Genomic DNA, 25,906 nt, shown 5'->3' on the forward strand with positions numbered 1-25,906 from the left:
CAACAATTTTATGCTCTTTTTCCCCGCCAGTGAAAAGACTTTTTAAAAGGTATTTTTAAATGACTGTTTTTGCCTTACACACACATACTTAGGTCTTTGCAAAATGCTTGCCCATCAAAAAGAAACCGGAATAGCCACTTCCTTGTATTAGACTTGTGCAGGTCTTCCTCCCACACTGGATCATCAGTTCATATCATGGTCCCAGACAAGTTCTTGTTCAGCATTGTATCTACCTCTGCCTTCCCAATATCTAATGCTTAGTTTTACACTTAGTGGGTACCAAAAAAGTGCAATCATAAATATTATAAATTAAAATTTGGAAAAGAAACTTCCAAAATGCTAGCAATAATATGTAAATACTGCATGAGAAACATGTTGGATTCTACAAAACAAAAAAAAATACCAAAGCTCACGGACTCCCAGGGATGTGTACAATAAACAGCCCTGTGCTATGTGACTGAGGAAGGCCATAACTGAGGTTTGGAACTGATAACTCTTCCTACATGACTGGAGAGGTTCTGGACCTCCTCTTGGATGCTGATGAGGCTCCCACTCAAGGCTAAGGAGAGAAAAAAAGTGGAAGAAGCTACTGGCTGTGATGGTATATAAGTGTGGCTTCATCTGCCAAATAGCTAAGGATCAGAAAAGGGGCTTCAGGCAAAATTAGCTGATGAACATGTAATCTAGAGGTATTTTACAATGTTCATGTCATGGAAGAAGATTATCAGAACCATGTATGTTAACTGCTTAACTCAGAAGAAATCAAAAGGGAATTATGGAGTTTTATTGTACTCTCTGGGGTGTAAAAACACAAGTCAACCATAGGATCCAATTTGGGATCACTGAGAACAAGTCATAGCAAATAACTTCAGTATCAAGCTTGGATATGATTCCAAGCTTGGAACATTGGAGAAATATCTAATCTATTGAATTAGTTCATAGTGGTTTCGGCAGAAGTCCCTCATGACATAATTGAGTTGGATGACATTTGAGGTCCTACCAGCTCCTTCCAGGTTGAGTTGACTGTATTCTCTTCTGTGACCTCTTCACTAGAGCCTACTAGCAGTGAAGTAGTTGTCATGCTGCATTTACCTGTTAACATGTCAATCATTCCTAACTTACATACTCAGGTGTTTTCATTTTCCATCATAGCATCTAGCCCAGAATAAGATATTCTTAAAATTTGTGGAATGAATGAGTGAATAGAATTTCAAGTATAAAGTTAACAGATTGGGACTAACCTATCTGGATAGAGTGTTAACTGTGTTTTTTCTTTGAAATTGTTCAGTTCAACATTTTTATCAGTAACACAGGAGACATGATTATCTAATTTATTCATAATGCAAAACTGAGAAAGACAGTTAACCTTAGAGATGACAGAATCAAGATAAGGATGATCTCAAAAGATGTAATAATGGTCCAGATAATGAAGTGAAATTTAATGGGAATACATTAAAGTCCAGCATTGAAATGTAAAACATCAAAGTCTTGAGTAAAATATGGAAGAGTTTTGACTTGATGGTAATCCATAGGAAGACCCTCTAATGGTTTTAGTAAATCACAAAGTGAACACAAGGCAACATTGTCATGAGAAACCAAAATAGATGTTGATAAGCTCAAGGTGCACTCATAGCATTCAACCTTCTTATCACCTGAGGCCATAGTCTCCAAGACCATATTGGGAGCAGAGGTGTCTGATTCAAGGCTCTAGTCCTTATGAGAGAGACTGACAAAATAGAGGGTGTCCAGAAGAAAGTGATAAGCCTGGTAGATGGTTTTAAAATCCCTGGCCTGGTAGGAGCTGTTGAAAGAATAGGATGTTTAGTTTGGATAAGAGACACCTATGAAGTCATTTGATAAATAAATGACTGATGTGTGAAGGAAGGAATATACCTGCTGCTCTGTGCTATATCAGAGGCTAAAGGTAGGGCTTACTGGTAGGTAGTTACTAGATTATTAGCTGTAGGAAGGCCAGGGGTATGTGTGTCCTGTTCACCACTAGAGCCTCAGCACTTAACACAGTGACCAGTAGATAGTAGGGGTTCAGTAAATCAATACTGAATGAATAAATAACAATTTGAAAGAGAGCTTGACTCAGATCCCATTAGTCCTGAATTCAAATTCACTACTCCACCTAGGAATTCCACAACTTTGAGCAAGTATAGGTAGCCTCTCTACACTTGTTTACAGACGCTCAAATAGAGATAATAGTATCATTTTAAGTGATTCACATGATTTTTATGACTATCAAGTCAAAAGTGATCATCTGAAATCTCTTTAAATAAAAATAGCAAAGTGCTCAGTGGTTCAAGATGGTGGAGTAGAAGGACGTGTGAGAGAACTGGAACCACAACTAACTGCTGAACAATCATTGACAGGAAGACACTGAAATTCACCAAAAAACATATCCCACATCCAAAGACAAAGGAGAAGCTGCAATGAGATGGTAGAAGGGGCTCAATCACAATAAAATCAAATCTTATAACTGTTGAGTGGGTGACTCACAAACTGGAGAACACTTATACCACAGAGTCCACCCACTGGAGTGAAGGTTCTGAGCCTCACATCAGGCTTCCCAACCTGGGGGTCTGGCAACAACGGGAGGAGGAATTCCTAGAGAATCAGACTTTGAAGGCTAGAGGGAGTTGATTGCAAGACTTCAACAGGACTGGGAGAAACAGAGTCTCCACTCTTGGAGGACACACACAAAGTAGTGTGTGCATCAGGACCCAGGAGAAGGAGCAGTGACCCCATAGGAGACTGAACCAGACCTTCTTGCTAGTGTTGGAGGGTCTCCTGCAGAGGTGGGGGGTGGCTGTGGCTCACCGTGAGGACAAGGACACTGGCAGCGGAAGTTCTGGGAAGTACTCCTTGGTGTGAGCCCTCCCAGAGTCTGCCATTAGCCCCGCCAAAGAGCCGGGTGGGTTCCAGTGCTGAGTTGCATCAGGCCAAACAACCAACAGGGAGGGAACACAGCCCCACCCATCAGCAGACAAGCAGATTAAAGATTTACTGAGCTCTGCCCACCAGAGCAACACCCAGCTCTACCCACCACCGGTCCCTCGCATGAGGAAGCTTGCACAGGCCTCTTAGATAGCCTCATCCACCAAAGGGCAGACAGCAGAAGCAAGAAGAAATACAATTCTGCAGCCTGGGGAACGAAAACCACATTCACAGAAAGATAGACAAAATGAAAAGGCAGAGGAGTAAGTACCAGATGAAGGAAGAAGATAAAACCCCAGAAAAAAAACTAAATGAAGTGGAGATAGGCAACCTTCCAGAAAAGGAGTTCACAATAATGATAGTGAAGATGATCCAGGACCTCAGAAAAAGAATGGAGGCAAAGATCGAGAAGATGCAAGAAAAGCTTAACAAAGACCTAGAGGAGTTAAAGAACAAACACCTAGAAGAATTAAATAACAAACAAACAGAGATGAACAACACAATAACTGAAATGAAAAATACACTAGAAGGAATCAATAACAGAATAACTGAGGCAGAAGAAAAGATAAGTGACCTGGAAGACAGGGTAGTGGAATTCACAGCCTTGGAACAAAATAAAGAAAAAAGAATGAAAAGAAATGAAGACAGCTTAAACCTCTGGGACAACATTAAACACAACAACATTCGCATTAGAGGGGTCCCAGAAGAAGAGAGAGAGAAAGGACCTGAGACAATATTTGAAGAGATTAAAGTCAAAAACTTCCCTAACATGGGAAAGGAAAGCCACCTAAGTCCAGGAAGCACAGAGAGTCCCAGGCAGGATAAACCCAAGGAGAAACACGCCAAGACACATAGTAATCAAACTGACAAAAATTAAAGAAAAGAAAAATTATTAAAAGCAGCAAGGGAAAAATGACAAATAACATACAAGGGAACTCCCATAAGGTTAAGAGCTGATTTTGCAGCAGAAACTCTACAAGCCGGAAGGGATGGCACAATATATTTAAAGTGATGAAAGGGAAGAAACTATGACCAAGATTACTCTACCCAGCAAGGATATCATTCAGATTCGACAGAGAAATCAAAAGCTTTACAGACAAGCAAAAGCTAAGAGAATTCAGTACCACCAAACCAGCTCTGGAACAAATGCTAAAGGAACTTCTCTAAGTGGGAAACACAAGAGAAGAAAATGACCTACAAAAACAAACCCAAAATGATTTAAGAAAATGGTAATAGGAACATACATATCGATAATTATCTTAAATGTGAATGGATTAAATGCTCCAACTAAAAGACACAGGCTCACTGAATGGATACAAAAACAAGACTCATATATATGCTGTGTACAAGAGACCCACTTCAGACCCAGGGACACATACAGACTGAAAGGGAGGGGATGTAAAAAGATATTCTATGCAAATGAAATCAAAAGAAAGCTGGAGTAGCAATACTCATATCAGATAAAATAGACATTAAAATAAAGAATATTATAAGAGACAAAGAAGGACACTACATAATGATCAAGGAATCAATCCAAGAAAATCTAACAATTATAAATATATATGCACCCAACATAGGAGCACCTCAATACATAAGGCAATTGTTAACAGCTATAAAAGAGGAGATCAACAGTAACACAATAATAGTGGAGGACTTTAACACCTCACTTACACCAATAGACACGTCATCCAGACAGAAAATTAATAAGGAAACACAAGCTTTAAATGACACAATAGACCAGATAGATGTAATTGATATTTATAGGACATTCCATGCAAAAACAGCAGATTACACTTTCTTCTCAAGTGAACATGGAATATTCTCCAGGATAGATCACATCTCGGGTCACAAATCAAGCCTTGCTAAATTTAAGAAAGTTGAAATAATATCAAGCATCTTTTCCGACCAAAATGCTATGAGATTAGAAATCAATTACAGGGGGAAAAAATGTAAAAACACCAAACGCATGGAGGCTAAACAATATGTTACTAAATAACCAAGAGATCACTGAAGAAATCAAAGAGGAAACCAAAAAATAACTACAGGAAAATTACAACAAAAACAGGACGATCCAAAACCTTAGATGCAGCAAAAGCCATTCTGAGAGGGAAGTTTATAGCAATACAATCCTACCTCAAGAAACAAGAAAACTCTCAAGTAGACAATCTACTTGACACTTAAAGGAACTAGAGAAAGAAGAACAAACAAAACCCAAAGTTAGTAGAAGGAAAGAAATTATAAAGATCACAGCAGAAATAAATGAAATAGAAACAAAGAAAGCAATAGCAAATATCAATAAAACTAAAAGCTGGTTCTTTGAGAAGATAAACAAAATTCATAAACCTTTAGCCAGACTCATCAAGAAAAAGAGGGAGAGGACTCAAATCAATGACATTAGAAATGAAAAAGGAGAAATTACAACAGACACCACAGAAATACAAAACATCCTAAGAGACTACTACAAGGAACTCTATGCCAATAAAATGAACAATCTGGAAGATTTGGACAAATTCTTAGAAAGGTGTAACCTTCCAAGACTGAACCAGGAAGAAATAGAAAATACGAACAGACCAATCACAAGTAATGAAAGTGAAAGGGTGATTAAAATCTTCCAACAAACAAAAATCCAGGACCAAATGGCTTCACAGATGAATTCTATCAAATATTTAGAGAAGAGCTAACACCCATCCTTCTCAAACTCCTCCAAAAATTGCAGAGGAAGGAACACTCCCAAACTCATTCTATGAGGCCACCATCACCCTGATACCTAAACCAGACAGAGATACTACAAAAAAAGAAAATTACAGACCAATATCACTGATGAACATAGGTGCAAAAATCCTCAACAAAATACTAGCAAACAGAATCCAACAATGCATTAAAAGGATAATACACCATGATTAAGTGGGATTTATCCTAGGGATGCAAGGATTCTTCAATATATGCAAATCAATCAATGTGATACACCATATAACAAATTAAGGAATAAAAACCATATGATCATCTCATAGATGCAGTAAAATGTTTTGACAAAATTCAACACAGATTTAGGATAAAAACTCTCAGAAAGTGGGCATAGAGGGAAACTACCTCAACAAAATTAAGGCCATATATGACAAACCCACAGCAAACATCATTCTCAATGGTAAAAAACAGAAAGCATTTCCTCTAAGATCAGGAACAAAACAAGGATGTCCATTCTCGCCACTATTATTTAATATAGTTTTGGAAGTCCTAGCCATGGCATTCAGAGAAGAAAAGAAAAGAACAGGAATACAAATTGGAAAAGAAGAGGTAAAACTGACACTGTTTGCAGATGACATGATACTTATACATAGGAAATCCTAAAGATGCCACCGAAAAACGACCAGAGCTAACAAGTGAATTTGGTAAAGTTGCAGGATACAAAATTAATGCACAGAAATCTCTTGCATTCCCATACACTAATGACAAAAGATCAGAAAGAGAAATTAAGGAAACAATCCCATTCATCATTGAAATAAAAAGAATAAAATACCTAGGAATAAACCTACCTAAGGAGGTGAAAGACCTGTACTCAGAAAACTGTAAGACACTGATGAAAGAAACCAAAGATGACACAAACAGATGGAGAGATATACCATATTCTTGGCTTGGAAGAAACAATATTGTGAAAATGACTATACTACCCAAAGCAATCTACAGATCCAATGCAATCCTTATCAAATTACCAATGGCATTTTTTACAGAACTAGACAAAAAAATCTTAAAATTTGTATGGAGACACAAAAGACCTCAATTAGCCAAAGCAGTCTTGAGGGAAAAAATGGAGCTGGAGGAATCAGAGTCCCTGACTTCAGACTATACAACAAAGCTACAGTAATCAAGACAATATGGTACTGGCACAAAAACAGACATATAGATCAATGGAACAAGATAGAAACCCCAGAGATAAACCCACGCACCTATGGTCAACTAATCATGACCAAGGAGGCAAGGATATACAATGGAGAAAAGACAGCCTCTTCAATAAGTGGTGTTGGGAAAACTGGACAGCTACATGTAAAAGAATGAAATTAGAACACTCCCTAACATCATACACAAAAATAAACTCAAAATGCATTAAAGACCTAAATGTAATATCTGACAATAAAAAACTCTTCAAGGAAAACATAGGAAGAACACTCCTTGACATAAACCACAGCAAGATCTTTTTTGACCCACCTCCTAGAGTATGGAAATAAAAACAAAGATAAACAAATGGGACCTAATGAAACTTAAAAGCTTTTGTACAGCAAAGGAAACTATAAACAAAATGAAAAGTCAACCCTTAGAATGGGATAAAATATTTGCAAATGAATCAGCAGACAAAGGATTAATCTCCAGAATATATAAACAGGTCATGCAGCTCAATATTAAAAAAAACCACCCAATCATAAAATGGGCAGAAGACCTAAATAGACATCTCTCCAAAGAAGACATACATACAGATGTCCAAGAGGCACATGAAAATCTGCTTAGCATCACTAATTGTTAGAGAAATGCAAATCAAAACAACAATGAGGTATCACCTCACACTAGTTAGAATGGGCATCATCAGAAAATCTATAAACAACAAATGCTGGAGATGGTGTGGAGAAAAGGGAACACTCTTGCACTGTTGGTGGGAATGTAAATTGATACAGCCACTATGGAGAACTGTATGGAGGTTCCTTAAAAAACTAAAAATAGAATTACCATATGACCCAGCAATCCCACTACTGAGCATATACCCAGAGACAACCATAATTCAAAAAGACACATGCACCCAATATTCATTGCAACACTATTTACAATAGCCAGGTCATGGAAGCAACCTAAATGCCCATCAACAGACGAATGAATAAAGAAGATGTGGTACATATATATAATGGAATATTACTCAGCCATAAAAAGGAATGAAATTGGGTCATATGTAGAGATGTGGATGGACCTAGAGACTGTCATACAGAGTGAAGTTAGTCAGAAAGAGGAAAACACATATTGTATATTAACGCATATATGTGGAATCTAGAAAAATGGTACAGATGAACCAGTTTACAAGGCAGAAATAGAGACACAGATGTAGAGAACAAATGTATGGACACCAAGTGGGGAAAGTGGGGCCGGCGGTGGTGGTGGTGGTGGGATGAACTGGGAGATTGGGATTGACATATATACACTAATATGTATAAAATAGATAACTAATAAGAACCTGTTGTATAAAAAGTAAATAAATTAATTAAACAAAACAAAAAACAAACTTATGTTTACCAAAGGGGAAAGGGAGGGAGGGATAAATTAGGAGCTTGAGATTAACATACACATACTACTATATATATAATAGATAAACAACAAGGTCCTACTGTATAGCACAGGGAACTATATTCAATATCTTATAATAAACTATAATGGAAAACAATCTGAAAAAGAAATAGAAAAGTGATTCAATGTGTATATATCTATATATATATATATATATATATATATACATAACTGAATCATCTTTCTGTACACCAGAAACTAACAACAAAAAAAGAAAAAAAAGAGAAATGCAAATATTATTTACCTTCTAAATAGTTTTTAAAATATTGATTACATGTTGAAATGATCATATTCAGGATATGGGTTAAAAAATGTATTATTAAAATAAAAAATAGCAAAGTGCTGTGTAAATGGCATGTATTAATATTAAGATGCAACACTATTAAGTTCACTGTGAAGAAGGACATTCTAGTTATTAAATCTTTTAAACAATGGAATGCGTTGCCTTAGGAATTCACCAACTCCTACTCACTGCAAGTTGTCAAGCAAGGTTGGGTGACACCTCCTAAAAATGTGGTAGGCGTCAAGTTTTGTTTTATATGAGATATCCAACTGGATGACCATTAAGGTGCCCTTCAAAGTTAAAATTCTTTTATTGTCGACAGTGTTATCCATCCTTTCTAGCCTAACTTCACCAATCCCCTCATTGTCCATTTCAAAATTCTAAGCATCTTCTGATGCTCCTCTGGATGGACTCTCAGAAGTTTCAGGCATACTTCTTTCAGCCGGTTTAATACCAGCCACATTTGTAGTAACTCCAACTCTTTAAGACTTCCAAGTAATCAATCTGTTATGGGCTTCCCTGGAGGTAAAGTTCCTATCTTTTTCTAACACATCTGAGGCAAGTGACGTTCCTAGTAGTAGCAGTGGATTTTAATGGCAGCCATTCTCACCAAGGTAAGAGGAGGAGCAATTCATTTTTTGGAGGGCATATCAGAATGGAGAAGGGAATGTGAAAGACCCCTTTGGTAGATTCTACAATGTCAATTCCTCCCCACTTTGAGAATTACTCTGGATAGGTTAAAAAAATCTTGTCTGTAACTGCATTAGGCCCTGTGTAATAGAAATCTTTCACAGTGACTTAACAAATGTGAGATCTAAGGGTATGCAGTTCAAGGCTGTTTCAGCTACTTGATAAAAACATTGAGAAACAAGATCGAGTCTAGTCTCTGGGTTTGTCATCTATAGTGTGTCACTAACCCTCATGATCATAGAACTGCTGCTTCTTCTCCAAACATTACATCTGTATTTCAGGCAAGAAAACCAGAGAAAACAAAGGGCAAACAAGCAAAGCCGTTGGAGATTATCCCGTTTTAAAGAGTTTTCCAAGAAGTCCCAAGGAATGACTTCCAGTTATATTTCATTGAAAAGGTGGAAGAGTGAATATTTTTTTCATCTTTTTCTTTTTTACTTTTTTTCTTTTTGCTGCTTCTTTGAGATTTAATACATATATCTTAAATAAATGAAAAAAATTCAAAGCCAGAAACAAGAAATGACAATTCAAAAATATAAAACTTAACCCCAAAAGTAAGTAAATTAGCTTATTTGCAAGTGTAAAATGAAACTCTTTATTTTTTTTTAATTATTTTTTATTGGAGTACAGTTGCTTTACAATGTTGTGTTAGTTTCTAGTGTACAGCAAATGAATCGGCTATACGTATACATATATGCCCTCTTTTTTGGATTTCCTTCTCATTTAGGTCACCACAGTGCATTAAGTAGAGTTCCCTGTGCTATTCAGTAGGTTCTCATTAGTTATCTACTTTATACATAATATCAATAGTGTATATGTGTCACTCCCAAGGGAGATTGAATATTTTAACTGAATACATTGTTGCCCCAAATGAATCAGGATTCTTTGTATAAGAAAAGAGAATGGATGAATTAGGCAATTAGCAATGGCAGTCACAGTTTCCTAATATATATAGATATAGATATACAATTATCTTTGGATTCTTTTTCATTGTAGGTTATTACAAGATACTGAATATAGTTCCCTGTGCTGTATATTAGGTCCTTGTTGTTTATCTATTTTATGTGTAGTAGTGTGTATATGTTAATTCCAAATTCCTAATTTATCCCTCCCCCAGCTTCCTGCTTGGTAACCATAAGTTTGTTTTCTATGTCTGTGAGTTTATTTCTGTTTTGTAAATAAGTTCATTTGTATCATTTTTTTAGATTCCGCATGTTAAGTGATATATGATATTTGTGTTTCTTTGTCTGACTTACTTCACTTAGTATGATAATCTCTAGGTCTATCCATGTTTCTGCAAATGGCATTATTTTGGGGGTTTTTTATGGCTGAGTAGAATTCCATTGTATATATGTACCACATCTTCTTTATCCATTCATCTGTCAATGGACGTTTAGTTTGCTTCCATGTCTTAGCTATTGTAAGTAGTGCTGCTGTGAATGCTGGGGTGCATGTATCTTTTTAAATTAGGGTTTAAAATTAGAGTTTTCACTCTTGACTCATAATTGGAAGTTTTTACCTTTTGATTCCCCTTCACCCATTTCACCCACACTTTACCCCCTCAGATTCACTCTTAGGGACCTAAGATTCTAATGTCAAAAGAGGAATTCTCTTTGCCTCTTGTTGGAGCTTAGAAGAAAAATTAGTAGAGCCCCTGAGCATCAAAACACACTTCCTATTCATTCTTCCAGTTGCCTCCAGTCAGCCTTAAATGGGATTTCCTTGGAAACCAGCCCCATAAGACAGTCCCACAAACTTCCTGACCCCAAATGATTCCCACTCTATTTTTCATTTGCAACATGAGCAACACTAAGGAACTGAGGAGATGAAAATATTCAGGTCCTCTTCTGTTCCAAAATGATTACAAAACATCTGTTTACATTGTGAGGGGCTACTTAGAGAGGACATTTCATGAGCTTGTGGTAGATAAGGACAAATAAATACATGAGAAAGAAAAAAAAAGCAAATGCCATGGGAGAAAATCACTCTAAACCAAAATGTGTTAGCTCTATTAATAAATTGCTTATTTAATTTGGGAATGATCTTATGATTTACAATGACCAGAGTTTTGTATAGAAAACAATAAAAAATATTTTTCTGCCATTTGACTAGATCATAGACATTTTCCCCCCAAAGCACAATACCTTTGGAAATCTACCTTTAAACATGATAATTGTTTAAATTTATGTGCTAAATTAAAGTTCCAGTATTCATAAACAACACATAAGTTTTTTTTGTAACCCAGACCCATTTTAAGAATTGTAGCTCAGCATTGCACTGAACAGTTTAGGAAGACATAGTCAGGAGTAAGGACACCTGGGTTTTGCCTCTATAAATAAAAGTGTAATCTAGGGCTTGAGTCTTTACTTCCAGGGTCCAAGTTTTTTCATCTGCAAAACAGAAGGTGGCAGGATAGATGGTTTGCAAAGTTCTTCCCTTTCATCATTATGATTTCTGGGTTAAAAATGAGTAGCAAAAGAACTATAGATAAATTGACCAAATATCTGCTTGTCCAGGTGTTATGACTCTAAGCAAACCAGCACAAGTCCTCTTGCAAGGCAGATATTTCTTTGCAGAAACCTCATGGAAATCCAATTGCATGTCTTTTTTAAAAAACATGCTATTGCTTTTTTATGCCTTAAACAGACTCCCTGCTGTTGGGTGAAGCTCTGGGCTGTTGTATCTACTCTGTATGTCCCAATGTTTCTATTTGGGCCCCTGGACATGAACATGTCTATTTCCCCTCCACAGCTAAGGCTGGTGACAAAATGAATATTTATGAGTGCCTCTTATGTGCTAAGCACTGTTCTAGGTGCTCAGGACTACAGTGGTGACAAAGCAGATAATATCCCTGCTTGCTTTTACAGAGTTTACATTCTAGTAGAACTAAGCAAAGAAATATGAAGAGAAATAAACTAGCAGAGGGAAGGTAAGTTAGAAAAGACAGGGAAACAAAGCAAACCCCAGATGGAAGTACAATGTGTTTGAATAAGAGAATGGTCGGTTTCTTTCAGAAATCTCTCCTCCCATTTCCCCTTTTGTCTATTAAAAAAAATTTGTTAGTGGCCTTCGATATAGAATATGGTGTGAAATGAATATCTTAAGAAATCACATACCTAAAAGAATCACTGATTTTTCCATGCAGCCAGGTTCAGCTTCAGCAGTGCAGATTCTGTATGGTGTAATATTGGATTAACCAAAGTTGGGAGTTTGCCAGGTAAGGACAGTAGAGGAAAATAGGGGCATAGGAGGTGAAGGTGAATCTGGGACATGGTATATGGTAACAATAAGAATCAAAGAACTGTTAAATTTGGACTGTAGAACAGTAAGTGAGTTGAAAAAAAAATGAGGAGGTAGTGGTCAGAAAATGGGAATCTTGATATCAAAATTACGATTAGGAATATTTTGGGTGATGACGAGTTTTAGAGAATGACTATGAAATGGAATGACTAGGTTCTATAGAAGCGATGATTATTATAAGCAAAGAAGTCAAAAGTCAGAGGCCAGTTCTATGAGGGTATTCAACTTATTAAAAATAAAGATAGGAGTGGTGGAGAGGAAGAGATTGAACCATGTGTCCAAATAATTAATGAATGAAGAAGGGTCACCAGAAGTTATCAGGAGGTTAAAGAAGATGGGCTTTGGGAAGTAGTGGAGAGGAGTAATGTTTGGGAATTGGCAATGAGAAGAAGAAAAATCCTTAATCTAAACTCAGGCTCAGTGGCGTGTGGGGGTCACCATCTGCTAGGACTTCAGTGGAAAGAATGTTATCAAACCAAGCCAGTCTTCTCTTGGAATAAAAAGATGAAGGAAAGGCTTAATGAAGGTAGAGATTATCAGAGATTTTGCAGATAACTAATCTTAAATTCTGGAGAGCACAATGAAAGTCTTGGAAGACCTAGAATTGGCACAGAATAAGGAATGTACAGAAAGTTATTAATAATGAGTTCAGAAGCTTGGACTTGTGAAGAAGGACCTAAAGAGAGATGGATTTCATCCTGATGATCTCTTAGAGGAAGGTCAGAGATCAGACCTAATTATCACCATCTTCTGGATTTGGTTTCATAGGCAATTGGTACTGGTAAGACTAAGATAAGCAGGGGAGGGTTGGTCTTTCTAAGAGCTCACCGAACTTTGGAAGAAGAGCAAAATGGAAGAAGGTCTTTACAGGAGTAACTCAATAGTCTTCCTTTAAATCCTATAGCAGAATCAAAACATTGGTACAGCCACTATGGAAAGCAGTATGGAGGTTCCTTAAAAAACTAAAAATAGAGCTACCATATAATCCAGCGATCCCACTCCTGAGCATATTTCTGGAGAAAAACATGGTTTGAAAGTATACATGCACCCCAATGTTCATTGCAGCGATGTTTACAATAGCCAGGACACGGAAGCAACCTAAATGTCCATCGACAGATGAATGAGTAATATACATATATACAATGGATATATGGTACATATATCCATTATATATATGGTACATATATACAATGGAATACTACTCAGCCATTGAAAAGAATGAAATAATGCCATTTATAGCAACATGGATGAACCTGGAGATTATCATACTCCGTGAAGTAAGTCAGACAGAGAAAGACAAATATCATATGATATCACTTATATGCAGAATCTAAAAAGAAATGATACAAATGAACTTATTTACAAAACAGAAACAGACTCACAGACTTAAAGAATGAACTTATGGTTACCAGTGGGGAGGGTGGGAGAAAGGGATAGATTAGGAGTTTGGGAGTGACATGAACACACTGCTATATTTAAAATAGGTAACCAACAAGGACCTACTGTATAGCACAGGGAAATGTGCTCAGTACTCTGTAATAACTAAAATGGGAAAAGAATTTGAAAAAGAATAGATACATGTATATGTATAACCAAAGCACTTTGCTGTACACCTAAAACTAACACAACATTGTTAATCAACTATACTTCAATATAAAATAAAAATGTAATAAATAAAATATATGTTACAAGGATATATTATACAGCACAGGGAATATAGCCAATATTTTATAGTAACTGTAAAAGGAGTATAATCTATAAAAATTTTGAATCACTATGTTGTACACCTAAAACTAATTTAATATTATAAATCAAGTATACCACAATAAAAATAAATAAATAGAAACAAACAAAATCCTATAGCAGAATCATTAACATTTGCTAACCCTGCTTCAAATAAATAATAGACTTCTGAGGGTATAAACAAGTACTAATGAAAGAAACACCATATCCTGATGAGTTGAAATACCCCAATTAATCTTGTCATCTCATCCAATTTAAACATCATATGTTCAAAGGTTAATTGAATCATAGAAAGATTTTATAAAGATATCTCACATTCATAAAGTGCTTTATAATTTTGTTAATTCTTTAATATGTTTTATCTCAAGTGAGCCACTTAACATTTCTAAGTACTCAGGTTGAGTATTTTTTATCTCCATTAAATGAGGAAGAAACTGAGGGTCAGAGAGGTTAACTGACCTCCTCAAAAACACACAACTAGGTAATAGGAAAACTAGGACTAGAAGTGAAGTTTTCTGATTCCATGTCTAGTGCCCTTTCTGCTCTAGCACAGTGCCTACTTTTGAAACAACCTCAATTCAGTTCAACTGCAGATCTTTTTTGATCTTCCTGTACCAGTGGCTGTCCAGGAAAACCTTACGGATAACTTAGGCATCACCTTTTCCTGGGATGTGGTATTGTCAGAAGCAAACTATTTTTATCCATTTTGCTTCTGATGTCACAGAATAAACTTTCCATTTCCAGATCACACTTAAATTTCTCTGCCCTGATAAGCAAATATATTTGTAAGAAGTAATGTTGTGAAGTAAATCAACTGAATTCAAAAATTCCCTCTGTATGTTTTTGTTGGCTCAGAACATAAGCTGTGGAAATTCCAAGACTGCCATATAAAAAATTAGAAAAGCTTGCCTGTGATTTGCCACTTTAACTAAAATAGGATTTAAGGAACATATCCCGCTTTTGAAGACTGTGCCAGGATAAATAGGGTAAATACTAAGCAATTAAAATCTTTAAAAATGAAATTATAGCAAAAATTTCAATGTTCTTATGAAGATTAAAAATATTTTCTATAAATGTTCTAGGTAAGCTTTTAAGAAGCCCAGAGGGAAATAAATATATAGGGAGAAATGCTGAATGTAAAAATGAAAATAGACAGCTTTGACCTAAAAGATTTCCCACTTGAAGGAGTCAGGCACCTAAGAATCTATGGGCTCTGTTATTTCCTCTAAATCAGGACGGAGACCATGTTTGTCTCAGATGACAATAATCTTCTTAAGCCAGATGGCACCGGGCAACCTGACATTTTCCATGCCTCTCAGGATTCTGCAGGAGCAGCAATGGATTTGGCAATTTTATTCTCTTCTCAGGGATGTTCTTAAATTTTTTCAGAGAATTGCTATAACACCCTTTCTTTTTAGATTAGCAAACTGGACAAAACTTAGAAATAATTGTGCTGTGTAACTTATCTTCAAAGCAGTCAATCCAGAAAGACCACTGTGAAGGTCTACTGGACAAAAGTTTCAAGACCATAAATGAGATGTTTGTATTGGAAGAGATCTGAAAATCATCTAGTCCTGTGGTTCTCAACCACAGAGCAGTGATCAGGTGTAAGAGCTGTTCTTTGGAAATTATTTATTTTTAAAAAATAGATTAGATTGCAGATAATTCCTATGACGGTCATCAGGCTTACTCACTTGCATTCTGAAATGCTTTCCTGACTGGGAGTAAAGAGGTGGAGTTAAACAGCAAGTTTCCTGTGAATTGCTCATAACCCACAGTCTATCTTATCAGCTACATGGTTAGTAAGATAACAGACATTCTGTTAATTATTATTGTTGCTGCAATTAGGAAAAAAAGATTGCAATCTTTTTTTTTTAAGTTATTTATTTATTTTGGCTGAGTTGGGTCTCCGTCTCAGTTGTTGTATGTGGGCTTTCTCTAGTTGCAGCGAGCCGGGGCTACTCTTTGTTGCGGTGTGTGGGCTTCTCATTGAGGTGGCTTCTCTTGTTGCAGAGCATGGGCTCTAGGCACTCGGGCTTCAGTAGTCGCAGCACGTGGGCTCAGTAGTTGTGGCACATGGGCCTAGTTGCTCCACGGCATGTGGGATCTTCCCGGACCAGGGATCGAACCCATGTCCCCTGCATTGACAGGCGGATTCTTAACCATTGCACCACCAGGGAATTCCCAAGGCTGCAATCTTATTTGTTTTGCATCCTTGCAAAATATTCATGGGTTTCACCTAAATCTGGGTCTGTGAAAAAGAAAATCATCCATTCTATACTGTGGTGGAGAAAAATTTGAGTCCCTCTGATGAAGCCCAACCCCATCCGATGTAAATGCAGCAAACAGCGACCACCGGAATCACAGGGAGCAGAAGCTTGGCTGGGTCTGGAACTCAAATCCTGAGTGAGCTCTTTCCACTAATCTCTGGTGATACCAGAATATCTGCCTTTAGGGTTGGTTATACATTACAAATAAAATAATTTTGAATAGTTCCATTGAATATCAGCAAGGAAAAGGAACGCATGACTATTTTGAGGAAAAGGACATAAAAATAATTCTTTAAAGATCAGACATACCAAGAAAGTAAAAGAGATAATAATAAATTTACAGAATGTAGCATTTGATTTATTGCAGAAAAAAGAGTAACATCTAAAATATTTCAAAAATAATATCTTGTAGGCATAATATATTCTTCCTCTGTGGCCCTTAACAAGTCTGTTATCTTATTCATTTTGACATTATCCTTGGGAGGAAGGCCCACTTTACAGAATGTAAACAGTAAAGAGAGTGTTTCGTGGTTTTCCAAGATTATATATTTGGAGGCAGGATGATACTGCAAATCCTGGTTCCACCCCTTTTTCTTTCTGAGCAACCCAAGGGAAGTTACTTTGCCTCTCTAGGCAAAGGTTTCCCCATCTATAAAATAGGATTAAAAATAACACCCATCTAACAGGATTGTCTCAAGGGTTACATAAGATCATGCAAATAGAGTTAACAACACATTTCATGGTAAACAGAAAATACTCAATAAATATCAGCTCCTCCAGAGAGAAAGGGAGAGCATATGTGAACAGTGATTTGTGATCTGCTTCTATTGGATTCTTTGGTAAACTGATGAGACAGCATCCAAAATACACCAATCTTTTAAAATAATTTTTGGCCAATTATGTAAACCAGACTGTCTACAGTTTTGGATCATGAAGAGAGGAAGAATGGGGAAATTGAGTGACCCTATGTGAATTTGCCCTATTCTCCATTTTCTGTGTCGCTGGGGTGTATGAGTGTGTGTGTGTGTGTGTGTGAGTGTGTGTGTGTGGTGATCATTACTGGAAAACAGTCTTCTGGAATCTGAAACAGAAGGTCACAGTATCATCTTGAAGTCTGCCCATCACATAGTGTAACCTGGGGATGAGATTGAAATGGAGAGATTCAGAACACTGCCTCAACACCGGGCAAACGATGTTCTATAATAGTGTGGTCCCAAGTGTGGTCCCCAGGCCAGCAGGAACAGCATCACCTGAAAACTTACTAGAAATAAAATTTTCAGACCTTACCCCAGATCTACTGAATCAGCAACTCTCGGGGTGCGGCCCAGCAATCTGTGTGATTGTGGTGCTGCTGAAGTATAAAAACCACTGTTCTCCAAAGAGTCCTCCCCAAGGAAATGCCCTTTTCTTCCTAGGCTATTGAACAAAAGCGACCAGAAACATATTCCTATGGCCTAACCTACTTCTTAGCACAGAGCCTCCATATGTATCAATAGTTTTGTTCTGGAGAACATTAAGTCACGGATAGAAGTGTCAAGATGAAATTAACATTATTTTATGTACTTGATCCAAAAAATTTAAAAATGAGGGCAATCAGAGACATAATATTCTAATTTCCTATTGTAGTTTGCTTTTTCCTCTAGGTTTAATAGCTTAACAACTTTTGAACTGGACAAGATCTTGGCATTTGTCTAGTCCAACTAAAGCCCAGAAGAGCCATCATGTGCTCAAGTACATGAGGTTGTTTACAGCAGAAAGCATAAAGACAACCCAGGCCTTTGGCCTAAAATTAGCTCACTGCTTTTCCAGTGAACTAATACACTGTGCTACTTTTTGAAAGGTAAAAATGCCATAGAAATTGAGGGAACTTAAGAGAAATTTTTTCTGAAATTCTAATCTGGCCTATCCCTAAACCCAGTTTCCTAATGCTTTTACAGATTCTGTAAAAGACATCTGCTCAAGTGACGGGTGACATTGCTATTGTCCAAAAAGTCATAGAGGAAATTTTCCTAAAAATCATAGGGTTAGATGGTGGATGGATGGATAAAAGCCATTGAGTAGGGGATCAAAATCTCTTAGGTAAAGAATTACAGTTTTTCAAACGTCCTCCACTCCCCAAATACACACACTCCTGCGTCCCAGGAATCTCTAAGAGACTCCTCCTGCTCTCTCTCCCCAAGTTGAGATTCAATCATTGCTCCTGAAGTAAGTCTCCATGGTGAATTCCAGGATGCATTCTTCCTCCCAAGAGGATTCTTTGATTTAGCATGAAGTTCAAAGCCCCTGTAAAAGATAGAAATGTCCATGTAAGAATGTCTGGAATGGCTGTATCAGGCTTTCTTGGGGACTGAGAACCTTGTGTTGATAAGAGAGGTATTGCAGTGTGGTCACTGGGGCTGCCATGTGACAGTATCAGAAGAATGTAGTAGCTTTGTGGGGAATAACATTAAAACAATGCCTACAAAATGACTAAGTCAGTTACAAAATATAATTGTTCTAATACTCAGATTATTATCGTTAAGTATTTATAAAATATTTTCAAGGACTCTATCATAAGTCGGTTTTACTCTATTTTCTTTTCCCAGCAGATTTAAACCTGGTCTCCCTCCTCACAAGCCCATGGCATCAGGCTTTCCATATGTTTCACATACAAGGGGTACCAATTAAAAGCATTGTTACTCTTTTTTTGACAGATCTTCAGAAGTCAATCATCTTCCTAGAAATTCACATTAAGACCTTCGTTAGCAAGTTGTATGCACTTGATTTTGCCTGATTTTAATACAGAGGTACTCTTTCTAGTACACCAGGAAACAGTTAAATGAGATCAGCTAGAATTGCCTTCAGCCAACAGGGAACTTGTATATCCCCCTTCACTAACCTTGCATTTGATTACACTATAATCACAAAGGAGGGAATGGTTAGATCACCCACAGTAAATATAATACAACAAATCTAACCCACTTTCCAGTTTCAGGATAGGACAGGCTTGTGGAGACAATGTGACATGATGCTAAAAATAGAGAAGAACCTTGTAGTCAGAAGAGAAAGTTTCACTCTTTACTCACTGAGTAACGGTAGGCAGCTCAAAGTCTGAACTTTCCATCACCTGTTAAATGGAGATGGTAATGACAGTACCAGCTTTACATATAAGAAAAAGTGGCCACCAACACCCAAACTAGAGTGTTTTAAATATATTTTAGCCTTATCATCAGCAATTCTATCTTTGGAGTAGAATTATAGTGTCCAAAGAGATTCTTACACAGATCATTAAGGGTCACATACATGGACATTGACTTCAGCATCCTTTGGAGTGAGGTAACTAGAGGTAATCTGGGTGCACATCACTGAGAGAATGCGTAGAGGAAGTTATTTGTCATTAGGTAAATGTATCATAGGGAAAATGTACACATTGTATGGTAGTTAGAAGCAAGGGACTAAATGTACACAGAGTACGTGGATGAATCTTAAATATACGGTCCTGAGGAAAATTTTAAAGTAAATAGAATTATAAAACATAAATTAAATGTAGACAAAAACATGTATTTTGAAAGAACACGTACAAACCAAAAGGTACAGAATGAATACATTATAATGGTTACCTGTGGGGAGGTGGAATGGGAATGAGCAATAGGAATAAAATGGAAGAAAATAAAAAATAACAGAGGAGTCTTGCTTTGACCAGTGATGATAATGTGCCATCAACTGAGGGCATCATTAACTCAATCCTCTGATGTCCAGACAGTGAAAAAAATATTATATAAATGGTATTTGTCAAGAAGATAATTGTTGCCTCCCCGCCAAACTCTTCATCTCTTTCTTTCAACTCTTCATTGAAGAATTTTCCTTCCTTTGATCCTCATTCATTAACCATAGCAATTCTTCCATTAGAAAAATTGATATGAATAACTTATTTATATATTGTTTTTTGTATCCCATTGTCTTATTCACTCTAATACTATTTTTTTTTATTACTGGATAGAAAGAAAAGATTAAAATAAAAGGCTCTCCCTTTTATGGTGGAATTTAACACCAAGGTAAATGGGTGGACTCTTTGAGAGCATGGTGGATCCTCCACTGGTGCCAGATCACAGACATTAAATGTCATCAGAGACCTGTGACTGTAGATTGAAAATTTGAATAAGATCTCATATATAATCAAAAAACATCACAAATAGCTGATTATTCTCTTCTCTCTTTGAAAGTTGGCTTAAATTAGAAGTTTTCAGGTCAAAGTTGTCCCCCTACCATTCTTCCCCAACACACACATGGCTTATTCAGTGAATATATCTACTTTAATCTACTAATACCTTTGCGATTTTGTGTGTGGAGTGATACAGGAGAAGTGAGGTACAGTTGAAAGACTTGAATAACTAGGACTTGGGGGTAACAAATAAAAGACTGATTAAGGTAAAACACAGTTTAATGGATGCACATCCAGCTTGTTGCCCAGCAAAATCTCTCTCATCAGTCACCCTCACACTGCCTAGTCATCTTGTTTACCCCCACCAAGGAAGTGAAGGAGTTACAGTGAGAGGCTCTCTTTTATGTATTAACAAAAGGGCAGGCGTTTGTAGGTGTAATGTGGAGGAGGTTTCTTATTCTGTGGATTATGTTTAACTTGTCACCTTGTCATCTTTCTTCTGTGTTTCTTATATTCCCGCTTTTACATCTTCACGTTGTTTTACTGACTCCTTTTTCCATGAGATGTTAAGGGTCATCAAGTTTTCATAGCCATTGTCAAGACACTGTCATTTTTTCAGGAAAAGCACTCACTGCACTTGTCCCTTTCTACCTGGTAACTTCTTTATGATATTTAAAGTGTTGAAGACTCTTCTTGTTCTTTCCTCATTTTGATTACTCAGTCTCCCAGATCTCCTAAGGCAATGAAAGAGCATAATATCTGGCCTGCCCTCAAGAGATTTATCTTCCAAAATAGCTTTCAAAAATAGTCTACAGTAAGACCATTGACAAATAAGAGCCTTAGACATCTCTTGCTCTCTCTCTCTTGCTGTCTCTTTTTTTACTTGATTTAGGAGCATTTCTGTAATAATTATTTCACCAGCATGCTCTGTGGCTTCCAAGAAACATCCAAATATTGAATAAAATAAAGAATTTTAAGACACCATTATTTATGGTATACTGACTTAAGTGGATGAATTTAATTTTAGTCATCTGTGGGAGTTTAAATTCTGTTATGATGTCCAAATAAGAATAAAATTCCATCTATATTATTTGCCTGGATTTCCTGTGGCCTGGTATTGTGGAGCACTGGAAAGTTTGACACAGAAATGTGTTGACCAGACTGGATGCTGCCAGTTGCTCTAACCAGTCATAAGCCATGGTTAGAAATTAAAGGCAGAGGAAGGTTGATTATTTTCCCTCCTGGTTTCTAAGGAAATACTGCTAGAATTTATGGATCCAAAGGGAAGAATGGAGTAGATGAATGATATTTTGTAATAATAAGAGCAGGTGTTGGTCATGGTATAGCCTTCTCTTGTCGTCTTGAGGAGCAGTTCAGACAACCAGCTTTCCTTAAATGCATTTCTACTCTGGTGCCTGGACTGAAATATACAATGCACAACTCTTTAAAAATCCTATGATTCAAAGCATAATCTTCATTTTCTGTTTCCCCTCAGAATGATTTGTCAGAAAAGAAAAGAACTGTGTCAAACAAATCTCCAGAAAAGCAAAATAACATAACCAATAAAGTCAATCATTTCTTTGATCATTTTCTTTATATTATCTTAATAATTTCTTATAGGAAAATCCAAAATCTACATTTCAAATGTTCTTACAGCTGACATGGGAGCAAATACATGGTTTGCTAGCTTTTCCCCCACAAGCCTTGATGTCACCAAACACATGATGCGGAATAAGATAGGGCTGAAACATTAATGTGAGAACTGGGAGAAGGTCCAGTCAGAGGCAGCTGTGTTGGAGTTAATGGAAATGATGCGGGGAGGGGAAGTGGGAAAGCACCAGTCAAAGGTGGTAAGGAGCTGGGAAACATGGCTGAGAAATAAGCTGAGGGAGAGATTTGGACTTGTGCTCTTTTCTATCCATCCTCATTGCACTAGAAGGGCAATAAGGATGTTTGCTGTATTGCCACTGCAGGACAGAAAACCAGCCAGGTCAGTGCAATGTTAGCCAGAAACAACAGAGCAGTGCCAGAGGCCAGCTAGAGGGGAAGCGGGTAACAATATATGCAGAAAGAGCAGCAGCCCCTGAGAATTCCTTCTACCCTTTCCCTCCTCTTTCCATATGCTGACGTTGTGCTAGCTTTGCAATGTGTCAACCTAGCTAGTATGAACTACATTTCCAAGAATTCTTTTTCTCTGTATTTCCAGTTAAAGACTTTTGCACAATATTGGATAGTAGAAGTGACATAGCATTCAGATTGTTTTGGTTTGGTTTGGTTTTGGGGTGGTTTTTTTTTGTTTGTTTTGTTTTTCCTCACAATGTCAGAGCAAGATAACCAGGAGTTTTTGAAGTTCATGAACATTGTCACCTTGCTGGCTTACTTCATGGACATGCAAATGATCCAGATTCTCTTAGAAACTCCTTCATGTTTTCTGATTCAAGAGCTAGATGTCTTGGGTCCACGATGAAGTGTTCCAACATCTCACTGCCGTGAGGTTGAAAGCAGTGAGAACTGACACAGGTTCCCATCCAGCACTGCAGGTTCCAACTCATGCTTATGAGCTCCAGTTTTTCCTTGCTGTCTCTGACTTTATATCCACGTTTCCTTTCTGACTGACTTCTCTACAGACTTCAAACTCCAGCATCAGAAATGAAGACAACAGCCCAGCAGAGACTGTTTAACCAGCTCTTTCCACTGTGTAGGCTTGAATCACCATAACAAATCCATTAATATAGCGAAATAAATGTATTTCCTTCAAGTGATTCTCCCTAGACTATACAGAGATCCAGTAGGTTACAAGCAAAGGAAAAAGCTTTCAGAAAGAACAGTCCCCTAGGTGAAGGCATGACAAAATTTGTCAAGGAACAGGGTCAACTGTGGAGAAGAGGAATGGCAAGGGGGTCATGAAAGAGTCTTGCTCCCCTACTGGGATGACTTTCCCATTCTGCCCCTATTCCTGAAACTTACCACAAGGATCACAGTTAGCCTGGAATTTAACATTTTCATGAAAGCTAGTTGATACTCCCAGAGGACTATGAGCTCACAGGCACACTAACAAGACATCTGATACCAGGATTAAAAAACAAACGGAAAAACTTATACCTGAAAAATAAGGCTTAATTAACCAGAGAGATAAATTATTTAAATTAAACATTATAATTGTCTTCAAAAAGATGAGGAAGATATTATTAACATAAAGAAAGAACTAGCAGTTATAGAGTATAACCAAGTGGAAATACTGTAGCAGAAATATAAAATTTGAAATAAAGAACTCAATATATGGTATAATAGAAGAATAAATACAGTTGAAGAACAAGTTAGTGAGCTGAAAGGTGAGAATGAAGAAATCTATGAAAGCACTAGGAAGAAAGTTGTGGAAAATATAAAGGAAGATTTAATAAGAGATGTGAAGAACAGAATTAGGAGAGTCAACATTTATATGAGAGTCACAGAAAAAGGGAGAAAAACAATAAAAAGTAAAGGTCTACTTGAAAGAATGAAGACCAATTATTTCCCAGAATTAGAGAAAGATGTAAGACCTTGGAATGAAAGGGCTCATAAATTATAAAATGGCATAACGAAGAAAAGAACTGTACTTATACATCTTATAATAAAATGTTAAAAATTAAAAGACAGAAAAAATTCTAAAATGCTGCTGGAACAAACTGCAGATCACCTATAAAGAAGTAAGTATAAAAGTAATATCAGATTTTGCAACAGTAACCTAAATGCAAGAAAACAATAGATATTGTTTTGAAAGAAAAGAACTTCCTTTTTTTACTTTCACAGCCAACTAAGCTATTACTGAAATGTGACAGAAAAATTTCCTTGGGGGCATATAAGGTCTCAGAAGTTTACTGCACAAGAACTTTAAAAAAAAAAAAACCTTTTGGAGAAAGTGCTTTAGCAAAACGAGCAAGAAACTCAGAAGGAAGCTATAAAATACGTAGTGTTTTCAGTTAACCAGTACTGCATAACAAATCACCCCAAAGCTTAGTGGTTTAAAACAATAGCATTTCTTTTGCTCACTAGTCTGCAAACTAGGCAGGTCTCTGGGCACAGCTCTCTCTACCCACTTTAGCAGTGGCTCAAAGGTTGGTGTGGAGAATTATCTGAAGGTTCACTCACTCATGTGACGGGCTCCTGGGCTGAAGAAGACTCAATCACCTGAAGAGTGGAATAGCTGGAACTGCTATCAGTATCTCAAATGTAGCGCTGACTCTCCACGTGATCTTTCCAGCACAGGGACTTCAAGGTAGCCAAATGTATAACATATTGACTCAGGACTCCCAAGGCATGTGCCTCAAGAGAAAAAGCCAAGTGGAAGTCATATTGCTTTTTGACCTAGCCTATTCCATCTTGTCTGTCAAGTACGAGTATGATATTTTACATTGTTTACAAGCTAACAAGTTAGCCTGCCACATTTTTATGAATGCTGGCAGAAGGCACAAGACTCTTGGGTCAAAGACAAAGGATAGATCATTACTTGCAGTAATAGCAGTAGATGGAGAATAAGCATTTTCTTCCGCTAATGCCTGGAGCCCCAGTTCCACAGGGTGATGAACAGAGGGTCAAGTGACAACTCCTCATACACTGGGTTGCATTACAGAAGAGGAGCATTGAGCTTAGGAAATACAAATATATTTTACTGGACAGTAAACATGCTCATCCTTTGCTCTGGAGAGTGACACTATCTCTATTCCAAGACTTTAAGCAAATCTGTCCTTTGCTCTGGAGGGAGATAACTATTTTATCTTCTAAGTCAGTTTATTACAGAAATATCCTTCCAAAGTTAGTCTAGAACAAATGTGGTCAATATCTCTGCTTGGAAGACATGATGAAATGCAAGAAACTGACAGAGAATTGTCTCTCAGGAGTCTCATTTCTACTGCATTTTATTTGTTAGAAGGATAAATATTTACTAAGGGAGATTGAGGCACAAGGACTTCTGCTTCCAACAAAGATGGAGTAACAGGACCAGATTCACTCTCTAGTCTGAAACCAAAAACTGGACAAAATATATGAAACAATGTTTTTCAAAACATTGGAATTAGACAATGAGTGATGGTAATCCCTGAGAAAACAAACAACATAAACCCTATGATTGCTCCAGCTACTGACTTGAGAGAGTTTTCCGGCCTTGACATAGGGATAGGGATCACAAGCAGAGCTCAGAAAATTCCCTGAGACAGAGCTGAGTGTCCAGGGAGATCA

General features: G+C 37.1%; 1 long non-coding RNA gene across 1 annotated transcript in view; it reads right to left on the reverse strand.

The window, feature by feature from the left end:
* Positions 1–18,532: 18,532 nt before the first annotated feature.
* LOC132516055 (uncharacterized) overlaps positions 18,533–25,906 on the reverse strand; it is a 98,560-nt gene continuing 91,186 nt past the window's right edge. Inside the window, exon 3 of the long non-coding RNA XR_009539242.1 lies at positions 18,533–18,834. This is a non-coding gene — a long non-coding RNA (uncharacterized LOC132516055). The remainder of the gene's footprint in view (positions 18,835–25,906) is intronic.

Source organism: Lagenorhynchus albirostris, chromosome 2, assembly GCF_949774975.1.
Source record: "Lagenorhynchus albirostris chromosome 2, mLagAlb1.1, whole genome shotgun sequence".
In the NCBI taxonomy this organism is placed as follows: domain Eukaryota; kingdom Metazoa; phylum Chordata; class Mammalia; order Artiodactyla; family Delphinidae; genus Lagenorhynchus; species Lagenorhynchus albirostris.